Source organism: Sebastes umbrosus, chromosome 9, assembly GCF_015220745.1.
Source record: "Sebastes umbrosus isolate fSebUmb1 chromosome 9, fSebUmb1.pri, whole genome shotgun sequence".
NCBI lineage: Eukaryota > Metazoa > Chordata > Actinopteri > Perciformes > Sebastidae > Sebastes > Sebastes umbrosus.
The window spans coordinates 21,870,888-21,885,930 of record NC_051277.1 but is presented as its reverse complement, the minus strand read 5'-3'; positions in this window follow the sequence as shown (position 1 = coordinate 21,885,930).

Here is a 15,043-nt window from a genome sequence, read left to right as displayed (position 1 = left end):
TCATTCGGAACCGTAAATATTGCGTGGGAAAGTATTGCAAATGATGTTCTTGAAAAGACTACACATTAAGCAATTATATTTATTTGCATCTGGACCCCGTCTGGTACAATAGGTACAATAGCGGGGCCTGGAAGGGAGTCTGTGTCACGATGAGGTCAGCACCGCTCTGTGTACAACACCATCAAATACTCTAAACACGTGTCACTCAGCTGGACTTGGGGAATAGTTTTGACATTTATGTTAGCAAGAAGCCAGCTGAGGACAATGCTTTAAGAAGATTGAATGTGGCACTTGGGTTTCTACATTTTCAACATCCAAAGTCAACCTTAATTTTGTTCTTTTCAGATGCAGGCACTTTGATCTCTGAAGCAAGGAGGTAGCCTGTGGATCAGTCCGCCCTTGAGCCTCGAAATGATGAAACCGGCGCACCGAGCTGGGCTGAAAAACTTGGGGGCTTGATGGATCACCAGCTTAGATTAGTTTTCAGGCAAGTGCCACGAAACATCTGTCTTTATTTCTTTGGGACAAAACCTGACATTTGAGTGCACTTGACCTACAGAGAGGTACACTCTTTCATGATTTGAGCTCACCCTGTCGGACACTGACTAATTGCTGGGTTTCACTTGATATTGTGGAAGGAAATAATGGAGAGGAATGACTTTTTGGGCATCGGAATATGGCTATTTCATCACTGTGAAATGTTGTCAGCACGAAGTTGATTACTATAAGAAGGTGAGAATTTCAGCCTATTTCTCTTCGGCGCAATATGTTGCATTCCTCCAACTCATCTGCAGAAAAAAAAGTGATTCTAGTCAGCTGCCACTGAAGGGCAGCATTGCCAAGCCATAAATCAATAACACTGCATACCAGCGTTCTGATGAACTTGAACTTAAAACAGCTTCGTATTGGGTGAAAAATGAAAATGAAAGAACATCTTATTTTCTACATTCTGTATGTATATCTTTATATAACTTCTCCGTGGACTGTTGATCATTATTAAGCGTCCTCCGTCTCTCTCTCCCTCTCCCGGGAAGTCATTTCTCCATTGTTAGAATATAAGATAGTGAAATCGTAGAGAGAAAGACATTCAAAGTAACCCTCATAGGGCCTGTGACTGAGGGCTCAGCCTAAGCACGTTTGCCACGCTTTTCATCCAAGCAGCAGGCACAATGACTTTGAGAAGCAGATAATTCAGGACTGGAATAGTTAGGCACATGCATCTCCTATGATTTCAACCCACTTTTTAAAAACCTTTTTAGGTCATCATCATATATATATATAAATGAGCTTTAGACTATTTATCAAATTGTACGTAAAATAATTTGTCATTTTTGTGGAAAGTGGACAGACAGCCCTGACGTAAAGGTCAAACTCAACACAACGCCATTGTCTGAGTCAAATCTGTCTCTGCTGCCTCTTTTCTGACAGCACAACTCTAAAGCCTCTGTGACAATTAAAAGCAGTTTTGTTGTCGTGATTGTTTTTCTGGCATCGACAAAAAAAAAACAGGAATAATTCTTATAACGTCCCGCGGGCTTCAATGCAGCGTTCATAAATGGTGTGCCACTCTATCCTCTCTGAGCTTATAACAAGATTTAGAGGCTTTCCCTGCCAGATGATAGAGTTTTGCAGGAGGAATAGGCACTCTTATATTTTACCATGGAGACTTGCGTGGTTGGCTGAGGCTCGTGACTGCACCAAGCTGTTGGAAGACGATGGCTGCTTGGTCTCAAATTTCTCCTTTCTCCTATACCCATTGATAAAAGAGCACAAATTAAAATCGACTTTCTATTGCCATCGTAAGGAATCACATAGGAGCTAAAGTGATTCATAGCTAATAGAATAATACCATCCAATATTGCAGTAAATTGTTTTAGACATCTCCGCCCCTAACATTACCTTCTCAGGAGTCATTGTCTCGGCATATTGAATTGCGGAGGTGCAACCTTGGCTAATTGATATGCCGTGGCATTTGATTTCCTACCTATAAATCTCCTGTAAATTGAACAATGTCTCCCATTTCCGCGGACAATGATGAATTCCTTCTCATTGTGGGTGCCTGTCTTAAGAAGAGTCCTTATCAAGATCGGCAAGCTCTCTCTCTCTCCGCCTTTCTTTTTGCACTGTGCTGCGTTTGTACTCTCACGTCGCTCTCTCTGCTTCCACCTATTTGCTGACTGTGTGTGTGGAACTCAGTTTAGAAACACTTTGGTAATTGATTTTCTTATTCCACACAGAATTGGTGCAGTTTAGTGGCCTTTTTAGCATGCAAAGGGTTGTTTTGTGTGTTTTCTCAAGGTAACCCTGTTCAGGGGAATCAGTAAACAATACAATGTCAGGGTTGCACTTATTCATTAACTGGTTTTGTTTTAATATCATATTGGGGGGGCTTTGCCTTTATTGAATAAGGACAGTGTTAAGGCTGCCCCCTCTTAGTCGATTAGTCAACTAATCAGTTGTTTGGGTCTTAGTCGTCTAAGATTTCTTTAGTCGATTAGTCATTTTATATGCTTTTTTTCATGCTGAATGACTTCTTTCAAAGAAACTTATGAGTACATCTCTTTTAAACAAGATTTAAAGTGGTGCTTTTGTGTGATTCTTTGTGGAGAAACTCAGTTTTACAGATCTGTCCATTAAATCAACTCATCGATTAGTTGACGAGTTTTAAAGGGACTGTTTGTAAGAATCAGAAATTCTTCAGAAAAATGTTTGGTCTCCCCGGCGTCCTCCGACCGCGGCCAACACTGTTTAACAGACGGGCTTCACTAGATATAACTTTGCGGTTTTGGTGCTTCCATGTAGTTTGTGTTGGAGTCTGAGTCTGAACAGCGTAGCTACACGAGAGCGCGCATGGGACACCGACCCGGATTGATTTATACGTGCAAGAAGTTACAAACAGTCCCTTTAAAGTAAAAACTAAGATTGTTAAATAATTACAGTATACAGTATATAGCCTATATACAGGATTATTATTGCAATGCATTATATTTTATAAACAGAAAATGTGCTTTTATATGTAAAAATCTGAAATGTTAGTCACTATTCTTGTTAAATAAATGTAAGGGAGTAAAAAGTACAGTATTTGCTACCACAAAAGGTGGAGTTAAAGTATATAGTAGCATAAAATGAAAATATTCAAGAAAAGTACCGTAAGTACCTCAAAATTGTACTGTTGAACGCAGTAGAACAGTAGAACAGTAGAACACTAAAACACATTATTACTTAGCTAGTCGCTAACTTTGTCTGGCTGCTGTTTCAGCAGCAGCGTACTGTGGGGTTTTTAGAGCTTTTTCAATGAAAACAGCTGCTGCAGCTGCTGGAAGTAACGATGATGAGAACAGTACAGCTTCTGGCCTTAAAACCAAAACAATGAGCTGAAAGATGTCGAGGGGAACAGCGTCTGGTTATCCTTTCACATTACACATAGTCATTTGTGAAATGGCATAAGTTTAAAATTCAAACTTTCTTTTAGTACTTGAAGTTTGAAAGTTCCTGTCCCTAAAAGCATTTTTTTCCTGTGCCAAGTTGTCACTGTTTAAGGCAATTTATTAAACAGTGATGTTTTGCTGTACAGGCTGTAATTTTTTGCCTTGCCTCGAGCTCAGCAGTACTCCTCTGTGAGTAACCTTGTCTGTTGCACTGCAGCACCATCAGCAGAGACACGGTTCTGTAATTGTATTTATTAATGAAAAGCCGAGGACCTGAGAGACATGCAGAACACTCACATGACACAGAGTGGAGAGCCGAGGAAACCCCAGAGGAATACAACCATGCCATGTATCGACTATATTATGAATCACAAAAAAGAAACACATCACTGATGAAGCATTAATTAATGTTTTTAGTTGTTAAAAATGCATTAATCATGCTCAGCTAATAGTTAGTAATTATAGCACAAGTTTTTCCAAAGAGTAAAAAATATTCATCAGTATTACACTTATTTGTATGACAACAGAAGTGAATGGATTAACATTTGTCTGGGGGCCAGATACAAGACTTTAAATGAATGCTAATGATGCCCCATGAATGTGTAGATAGCCAACTGTTTGCCTACATACAATTTTATAAGGTGATAATTTGTCAATGTTGTGTTTGCAACTTGTTGTGCTGCCCCAAAGTGGCCAGACATTTAAATTATTGCTGCTTACTTAAATTATTACAATGTGCAATAACTGCCTATTTAAACATCAGGCAGATATAGAGCAACTTAAGCATTTTGTTTAGAGTTGTGTTTCTGTTCACCTGGTGAATGCAACATCAATATTCACTCTCTTTTTAGCTCTGTTTTTGGTCTCCACCAACACCTGAGGTAAATATCTGTCTCTTTAGCTCCTAAATGCTCCACTATGTTCACCAGCTAGTTGCTAATTTTCTCTATCTGCTGTTTGGTGCTGGGCAGGTAGTGTACAGTGTGTTTTCGCTGCTGCAGGTAAGTGAAGCTGAAACACTTTGTAGCAGAGGTGTGGACTCGAGTCACAAATTCGATGACTTTAGACGTGGCTTGAAGAAATAAAAAACAGACTTGCAACTCGACTTGGACTTTAACACCAGTGACTCGTGACTTCACTTGGACTTTGAACCTTTTGATTTGATAATATTTGACATCTTCCCCCAAGCCCAAAGATTAAAAAATATGTTATTTAAAAAGTGTGTGCACGAAGACAATCAACTGCCCAGTAGTTGTTTACTATGTTTGGCAAGAGGATTTACTGATTTATTTGGGAAGAAACTGAACTGAACAAACTCAATTTCTATCTTTAGTGGTTTATTGCTGAGTCCCTGAAAAGTGGTGTTTCTTTTGTTGAACTCTGGACTCTTTATTTTTGGTGAATATTATTTGGACTTGCATTTGATTATCTTACACCTAATTACCCAGATCCACTTTGTTTGAACCAATCTGACAGCATCCAATCAAGTTGCAGGAGAAAGCCATGAAGAACTAACATGACGTTACTGAGCGCCAGTTACTCTGTTGTTAATGGCATTACATTTGGGGAAGAGTGCATTATGACTTGTTTAGGACTTGAAACTCAAAATTTAGGACTCGAGACTTGACTCGGGACTTGAGTGCAAAGACTTGTGACTTGTAAAGCAATGACTTGGTGCCGCCTCTGCTTCGTAGAGCTGAAGGGAAATTAAGAGATAATTATCTATGGGTTCATCATTATGAGCAACCTTTTCACATCCATTGTTAATATACAAACATTGATTATAGCCGCATTAAATATTAATCATCATATGAGCCAATTTAAGTATACTGAATAGCTAACACACAAGTTAGATTGTGGTTAACAACAATGTCAATAGAAAAAAAAAAGATTCATTCAAAAAAGACAGAGTTAATAAAACATTATACGCAGAGATATTTTCTCTGTCTCTTTCTATTGTGTTTAAATTTAGAAAATGACAGTGAAAAGTATGTCATCGGAAAGCATTCATAAGATATGAATCAGAATACTTTGAGCCATTATCCCTACTCAGATTTGTTATGCTTTGCTGCCAGCTCCATCATCGAAAGGAATGTTTACACTTTGGGTTTTTAGGCATCAAATTGCTCAGTAAACCAGAGCAGGTACAGCGATAGAGAGATAATTCAGACCGTCTTCTTGCAGACACTTGTATATCTTGGATGTGCTATGGACGGTATGAAGCCGAGTCCAATAAAGAGGTGAAATATGAGCGAGATGCATGTTTATATGAGCCTTTATATGTGCCAGGATGATGGTTTACGGCCTCCCTGTTCCCTGGATGTTTTCCGAGCTGCTTGTTTTCTGAGGCTCATGTGAGGCCGCCACCTCCGAGAGCACAACCTGTGCCAGCTTCAATAAACAGTCACCACCCATATCAAAACCTCTAAGCCAGACCAACAGCATGATCAAGAGGCACACCTCAGGTGAACCCAGAGGTAATCTACCCTTCAGCCTCTCTCTCCGCGCTGCTCTCTTTGTTTATTTCTACCTGTCTTTTGTGTTTTACTTGCTTATATTTTCTCCTGGTTTGGGATGGGAAGAATATTCTGCAATGTCACCTCCTTGATTGGATTCAACGATATCATGTCGTGATAATCTAACACTCTCATATGCCAGGGTTTTCCATTTCCTACCCAGGACCCAGTGACATCGGTCCATTTCATATACTGCCAACCGTGCACTTTGTCACCCATATTTGTCTCCCTCAATCTCACTCTTATTCTCAACATCCCAGCACACATCGCTGGGATGAAAAATATCCGTTTGCTCGGGTCAGTGTTCATATTTTTTTCCCTCATGGGGTGAGTTCACCTGTACTCCACAAGATGAATGACTCGAGCGCTCTCGACGGGAAATAGCTGTAGTTAAACAATACGATCTCCTCCTTCCTGCAAACAGCTGAATGGACAGGCTAAAAAAATGTGAATGGGAGGTGTGAAAAGGCCAACTGCTGAAAGTAATTGCTGCTGTGTTCACCAGAGAGAAAGAAAACAACTTACAAAGAAGTTGTTTGCAACACACCATGAGAGCAACATATCAAATTGCCCAGGCAGAAGTGGCACAGCTTCAATCACCTGGAATGAACTCATTCATTTAAAGAATGAATTGTCAGGTATTTTGACTCGCTTTTCTACAAACACTCTCAACACAAAGACCACTATTAATGCTGCTGCGCCAGGTACCTTCACACCTTCACACTTTAGTGATGTTAAAAGGCAGCAAGACACAACCATTTGAAAAATGTGTACTCTGATACCCAGACATCATGTAATGTAATGTAAACTACTAACAGCACTCTGTGAGATGGATCCAACACGGGTTAGTCAAGCTTTTCCTGGTCAAATATCTTGTAGTGTTTCACCTCCAAGTCTTTTTGTTACTTGCTTTGGGTGGGAAAGATATCCTGTGAGTATCTATACATTAACAGGTTCTCAATGAGTGGTAAAATGATATTTTCTATGTATAAATTCCTCTGTCTAGGGCTTATATTACACTCTTTTCCATAATATGTTAATATTCAGCAGTGGTTATGAACCACTTCCACATAAAATAACTTCTTCATTTATTTTTTTACAACTTGGGTCTTATTTTTTTTTTTAGTTTTCAAGGTTATTGCTATCAGTTATCAAAACTACTTCATTGAGAAATATGAAGAAAGGATGACTTTGCAAGACATGACTTTACAACTAAATGCACAGGGCAGTCACATAAGGGATATGGCAGTTTGGGGTTTTAACAAATTTACGATTTAACCATTACCAGCGACTTAGTTCAAGTGTAACCTACAGTACTGTACTCATTTGTGCGCTTGCAGTTTTACAATTCAATGAACGCGTATCGTGACATTTGCATGCATGCTGGTTACTTACCCTACTGAACCCACTCTGGTAACACCACAACCTTAGATCTCGTCTGAAAGCAACACTGGTTATAAACCAGACTACGACGAGTCTACATGCATGCCAGAGTGGCTCTGTGAGGCTGGACCTGTGCGCTGTGGTGCTTTAAGCTAAATGCTAATGTTAACATACCAACATTCTCGCAATGACACCATGCTGATGTTTTGCAGGTGTAACATTTACCATGGCCAAATGAAGATTTTGGTAAAACAATTTCGGAGCGGTCTGAAAATCAGCCAGCCAGCCTGGGATTTGAATTTTCTGGCCTTAGCCCAGGCGACATCCCTTTCTTTTAGTAGACTGGACAGCTGAGGGGAAAACCAAACAGATTGTTTAGGCCTTTCACTCTAAATTTGCAGGAAAGGAGCATGTTTATTTATAATTTTAGTAAAAGCATCATGAAATTACTTCCACGCCAGTTCCACAGCATTCTTTTCCAATCAATTTCCCGCAAATCATGAAGAAAATCTTGTTCACCGAAATGCTTAAAATCTTGTTTCAGAACAATTCGTGGTCTAAATACAGAATATTCTTCTCATGGAAAAATCCCTACGTTACTTCAGAAGCACAAGGTTACAATTAAAAACCACTGGCCTCACAACCTGTTCCAAGAGCTGGAAGCACAATCTCCCCCCCATTGTTGTTTGTATGCATGGCTAAGAAACTCATAATTGCAGCAACTGGGAAAAATGTGATGGACCAGAATGGAGCCTGGGGTTCAACCCACAGCCAGTGGATGGACAATTTACAGCCAGTGATAAATCCTGCGAGGAAGCAAGGTGCATGCTATCAGTATGACAACATGACATTCTGGGCCAGCATGAGGTGAAAGGCCCAGAAATAAAGCCGTTGGTGAACAAGACATGGGAAATAACAGGTTTTTAGTCATTGTGACGTCATCCCATTGACTCCAATCAATAAAATACCTCCTCTAAGACAGGAACATCTCCAACAGAGGCAAGTTCAAGGCCTGGATATAATATGGCCTACTGTTATGACTTATGTTGTCATGAAAGTGAAAAAAGGTCCTAAAATAACCTTTGACTTTACTATAATAAGGTCCTCTCTGGCACTTTGTTTGAACGATGAAATACATGTCATCATGGTGGAGGCAGTGGACAGAATGATGCTGTTTTCCTCTCAAGCCCTCACATTGATCAGGCTATACAGTACACAAGAACTGCCCAGCTACAACTTCCTTGAGTTTTGCAGTTGAAGTTTAAAATGGCAGTACAAAAGTATAAAAAGCACATAGCCACCTAGCATTGTTTGCGGCTGTATCATCCATCCCATCCACTGCATGGGACACAGTCCCAGATGGTTCCCAAAGAAAGGCTTAGGGAAGCAGCTGTGCAGTGCTCTTTGCATAGACTGTAAATAAGAAGTGAACGTAGTCACCGTGACGTCACCCATTGGTTTGTGGACTGCCGTTTTGAAGCCTCGAATCCAGCATTTTGGACATCGCCATCTTGGTTTTTGGCTGTCACCATCTTGGTTTTAGCTAAGTACAACTGAATGCTGAATACGACATTTTCAGGCAACCAAAAAATGTTATAATGAACTTTCATGAACTGAAAACACACTGTGAAAGGGATAAAGTTGTAAGACAAAAACACAGACAACTCCCAGACCGGACAACTTGTCAATCACAAGTTAGCCATGCCCTAAAGCATACTCTGCTTTATGGTCTATTTGACTCTAAATGGGACCATAATTTACTAAATGAACATCATGCTGTATTGAAGAAGACTTGAAACTAGCGATTGAGACCGTAAACTGAAGTGTATAATGTTTACTGAGGTAATAAATCAAGTGAGAAGTAGGTTCATTTTCTCATAGACTTCTATACAATCAGACTTCTTTTTGCAACCAGAGGAGTCGCCCCCTGCTGGCTATTAGAAAGAATGCAAGTTTAAGGCATTTCCGCATTGGCTTCACTTTTCAGACCCGGAGGTTGCCCACTGGCTCTTTGTCAAAGGTGGGGAAGTTAACCACAGGAACATTTTCCAAACCAAGCAGTAATTCTGCACCCTTGAGGTCTGTTGTCTTGTAAAACTGAATAATAGCCACTTAAAACCCAATAATAAAAATAGAGCATAAATCTCACCTTTGTGTCGCTTGTCGAAGTGTGTTTTCGGAAAAAAAATACCACCCAACACTCTGTAGGTGAGGCTACTTCTACATTGTTCTTTACTGGTGGACACAGGTAGTCTATTAAATCTGACCTCGCAAAGGCAGCAGTTATTTATAGACGATAGCTGAATTAACAATCCAATACGTAAACCTTTGTTTTGGATTTATTACAGGTGCCGTGATGCACGAAGCCGGAGGTTCTCAATGATGTCGTTTTCAGACTATCGAGATTTAATGCGGCCAAGCCCTGAAAACCTGTTACACTACAATGACCATAATTCATTGCACCCACATGACACAGCACATCTGTGCACCAGAGCATCAGAGCATCAGAGCATCAGGGCTCCTCTGATTTGCAGTGTGTCTGTGACAACACGGGCTGAAAGGGGAGTAAATTTGAAATGTAGCCTTGATGCTCAGGTGGAAGCACAGCAGTCAGACTGTGTTGTAGTGTCATTAGCTCATACAAGTGGGCTTTGCAATGTGTTATTCTTTAAGAGTTAGGTCAGATGTAAATTTGTTCGCATTAGATGGAGAAGGTGAAGGATATGTTAACAAGACGACATCAATAAATTCCCCACCAGTGCCTTTCATAGCCTGTTAGAAACAGCTGAGATTTAACATAAAAAACAGAATCTTGGCAAGTTTTTTTGCTCTGAATATCTCTGCTTGACCTTGAAAAGTGCCTCAAACCTCCAACTGTCAGTTTGTGTTAAGACTTTTCTGCTGATGATCTCAGCTCCTTCACGCCCTCTATCTCCTTCCCTCCATCTCATTATCTCTTCAAATATCATAACTTATTCAGAGGCCCTTAAAAGGCAGACTATACCCTGACACAGCAATATCCACCAGGAGTCCGCCAGTTCATTAAAAAACCTCATCAAACATGCGCAACACAAACACACAGAGACACACACGCCGACACACACACTGACACACACGCCGACACACACACTGACACACTCACACCGACACACACACACAAGCTAATTCAGCTTTCTGGGAAGCTTTGCCCTGTGGTGCTAACAAGTTTCCTTTAGCTCTCGTATATTGTGTCTTATCAAGGTGCACGATCTAAATGTTGCTTCCTCTGAAAGGCCTTTGTCTGAACGTACCGCATTAAATCTAGCTTGGCTTTTCAGCTGCGTGACAAGACATTTACTGTACATGTGGAAAGAGTGGGCCATCCGCAACCTGCGAGCAACCTGTGCAGCTTTGGTCCGTCACGAGCCGAGCCGCCCGACCCTGAAAACTTTTTACATTATGTCATCAACTGTCACACACCCTGATAATTTTCCCTTCTGGCATCCAGCGTTCAAATTACCCGCACCTGGCTGCCATGTTGGTTGCATGTTTTTGATGAAAATCACTCGCCAAGAAGGAATGCCTTTCAATAGTACTCTCGGTAGAATAGCTTAGGGCTTTATTAGCGACCATACGCCTGTCTGACAACACACTCCTGATGTTGTGTTAAATCCCATATGCAGCTGTGTGTTACTCAGAGCGTCTCGAGGTATGTGTGTGTGTTGTGTTGGGGTAAACGGCCCTCTTCAGCTTTATTACCTGGCCATGAATCATGAGCCTTCATTACAGCCTGCTCATTGTGCTCTGAAGGTTAAGCAAACCAATTAGAGTTCCCCATACGCCGTTGGGGTTCTCGGCAACAACCGCATCCCCACGTCTTGCATTCTAAACAGGCAGGACGAGGGCCGGATTAAAGAAAGAGAGGGAGTGGGAGCTAGGAATGAGGATGGTCTATAGGAGGCTGGGAAGGGTTCACAGGATACAAGAGAGGAGAGAGAAACTACAGCAGAAGAAGAAGAGAGAGGAGGAAACAGACTACGAGAGAGAAAGAAAGAAGCCCTATTAAAAGAAATGACACCGTCATGGTTCACTGAGCGCCTGCACTGGGCGGCAGTACCCCTGTGCTTAATGCTCTCTGGCTGTCAGCGCCACAGTCAGCAGCACTGCCTGGCTGCTCCCAGGGGGGAAGCTGTGTTGTACTGTGCTCTCGATTAACTCTGCCGCTTATTAGAATAGATACTGGGAAAGAAACTCAGCCAACCAAAGAGCAGATCCGATAGAGTGCAGACGTGGCACACTGTAATCATAATGTGAAGTGTAATTTTGAGATTTCCTCGGCCAGTCAGATCTGAGGTTTAGATACCGCTGCGGCGCCATCAGATCTTTGATTACACCCCATCCTTACAGTACGCATATTGGTTTTGACTTTTACTTGTCATCACAACATTTTGATTTGTCTGTCGGAGGAGGATGTGAAAGACGGGATGAATTCGGCACCATGTGTTGAGACTGTGAAGGCGCGATTCACGTCTCTCTGGTATTCTGGCGGGCACCCCTGGGATTCAGGTATCACTGAAAGAACTGTCAAAGGAAAGTTTCTGAGAAACAGCTGAAATTATAGCTTTCATCCACACGCAAAGCGGATATAAAGGTGCCTGAAATTGGTTCCTTTCAGAACAGTACAAAGAAAGGTCACTGCGTTGGCGAAATGTGACGAGAAGTAGTGTTTAACAGTACGTGGCTGTTTTTTTTTTTTTTTCTTCTCGTCTTGGAGGATGCAACATTTACATGACCGCTGACCTTCTCCTAAGTTTGTAGATATTTTAAATAAGCCGGAACTGAATTCTGCGTCTGTGCAGAGGAGGAGACAGAGGGACGGAGAGAGACAGAGGGACAGAGAGAGAGAGAGAGAGAGAGAGAGAGAGAGAGAGAGAGAGAGAGAGAGAGAGAGAGAGGGAGAGAGAGAGAGTGATCTCATCCAGAAAATAGAAAGATGTGAGGTGAAGGCTGGGAAAGGCTGACGCTGGCGCACTAAGTTGCTATATTAGCATTTCAGAGGGAATAGTACAGGAATCAGCTAGGAAACAAAAAGGCTGGATCAGCACTGACTGACAGAACCAAGGACTAATGTTCAGTGGAAAAAAACCCTCCTCCTCTTCCTCCTCCTGCTTTTCCTTCCAGCTGCGCTCAGCCAGAACACCAGCTAAAGATGAATGACCGTCAGGTTTCACTGTGCCTGCTCCTTTTTTAGCTGGAATCGCTGTTGGTCCAAAGACTTCTTTTCCACACAGTCATCGCCATTATTGTTATACATTGTTATTGTTATAAAAAAAAAGATGTTTCTCCAATATTGCTGATTTTTGAATCCTTCATAGTCATGAAAAGGTCAAGACTAATTATCAGTATTATTATTCATAATAATATAGCACTGAAAAGGCGTGATTCGGCATAATGAGTACTTCTACTTTTGGTGCTTTAAGTACATTTTGTTGTGAGTACTTCCGTTAAGAAAAAAGGAAACTTTTTCCTGAATTTGACCTCTAACAAAGTATTTTTACATTGTGGTATCACTTCTTTTACCTAAAGGTGCTAAATTTGATATTGAGAGTATTTCTATTGCCTTTTTGTAGTATGTAACTAAAAGGCGCAAATGAATCAGGATGTTCGTGGCACTGTTGGTAAGGACGGTTAATCTCATTGAGACACGCAGTCTCATTCTCAAGAGAGACCTAATAAACCTGACCACAGGGGATATTTGGTGGCCACAGAGAGACTTTTTGTGGCCATGATTAAGGTTGAACTCTGGGAAAGAATGTCTATGTTTGTTTGAACAGCTATTTAGGTGTTTACATCCCTGTACAGTTTATTCTTGATTTGCATGTTTGCAGATGAGTCACTGGTTGGAACAAACTGTTCTATTCCCTGACGTGTGTCTGTGTGTGTGTAATGTGGCTCCAGGAACTGCCCTAGCGGTTGGACAGTCCAGTCGTCCCCTCCTCCTGTCAGATTTCCTTGAAGCTGACGGGGCGCAGGGGTCCCGGCTGCTGCCCCGTCAGCTTGACCTGTTTTAAAACGCCACCATCATCAGAGGAAAAGAGCCTTCAAATGCCCGTTAGTGCTGAGCTCCGGCTTCCCATTCACAACCCTCTGAAAGCCCCACTCACCGCAACCTGATAACAGCTCCAGGTGTCTGGATGCCGTCCAAATAGCTGCCTATAGTCTTCACTCTGTTAGAATGGCTCAGTCCTAGGGCCCATGTTTTCACTCCCCCCCACCTCTCTCCTCTTTCATTCTCACTCCTACTCCCTCTTTCACACGTCCACTCGTCTTCCCTACGCCTGCTCCCCCTTCCTGGGAAATCTTTGTTATAGCCTTCTTTAAACGACGATTCTGCATTGATAAACATGGGTTACCGAGTTCCTTGACAAAGTCACTTCAGCCTGTATAGTCTACAGTTCAGTGCCTTTCAGTACCAGTTAAACAGTATGCTGAGATGGGAGTCATATTTACTGCAGTCAGCAGGTTTATTATGGCTTATATTGCTTTGGTAGCTGCTGTTTCCATATGATTTTTTTGTAATGTGACATCTCTTGGGATAGTTTGTATAAGCCGAGGTAAAACCATTAAAGTTCTTTTTTTGCCATTTTATGGCCTTTGTACATTATTCATGTTCTACAGTGTAGGTCATTCTGGGTAAATTACTTTGGGGCATCCCTGTTCTCATATTGAACCCGCAGGATGAGTATATTTCTTTTATTTCTTTTCTATGTTGAGCACAGCCCAGCACAGCGTTTTGCTGCAATTGTGAGATTTTGGATTAGATAAGCTGTCCTTGAGGCAATGGGTCTTGGGGTAGAAGTAATCCTTACAACTATTTTCCCCTTCTTCTTTTCCCATCGCGCGGTTGTGTAAGTGGTCAAACACTAACTCCTTCCATCTCCCGCTGGAAAACAGCGGTCGCCAAAGTTCACTCGCCGAATTAAAACTTGCTCTCTTCTTTCCATCACCCCAGAGTACAATGCAAATGCGCAAAAGTTCTCCCTCCATTGAAATTATGTGACTGGAATGTGAGAGTGCTAGTTTGACCCAGTTTCTCTATTATCACGAAATGTTGAACATGCAAAAACGGGAAGATGAGCCTTAAAATGAGAAGACCTAGTATGTCCTCGAGGCATATGGCTGGAATGAAATCCACCCAACCCAAGCAATCTGTTTGCCAGGGAAGGAGAAATTCAAGTCTTTTTGATATATTCATGTTCCACTCGTCCACCTGCCTTCATCTCGTCCTTTGCCTTCACTTGCTTCTTGGCGTCCTGTGTGGATGGCTCCTGTCCCATGGGCCCTCTGGCACTCCAGGTAATGGAATCATGAGGCAAGTATCAGTTAGACATAGAGGATGTGAGCGTCTCTTCTCAGTGTGACTAAAGAGTCTGATGAGACGTGTCCTCGGCTTCCTGTCATATCCTAACCCCCGCAGTGTCATCATCCCTGACCGGGAGGACACCTCCAGCTGGTGGATGAGCTGATAAGGTAATGTCATTACCTATCTGATGATGTTCCCACAGAAATAACACATTTTAAAAATGTAAAGCAGCTGCCGGCTTTTTAATTTTGGACTATCAGTTCTCGCTGCCTGCAGTACAATTAGGAAGTGATTTAATAGTGCAATTAAAATACTGTCAAGGGTTTTCAGTTGTGTTTGCATTTGAATGCTATTATTGGCAGCCTAAAAGGCAG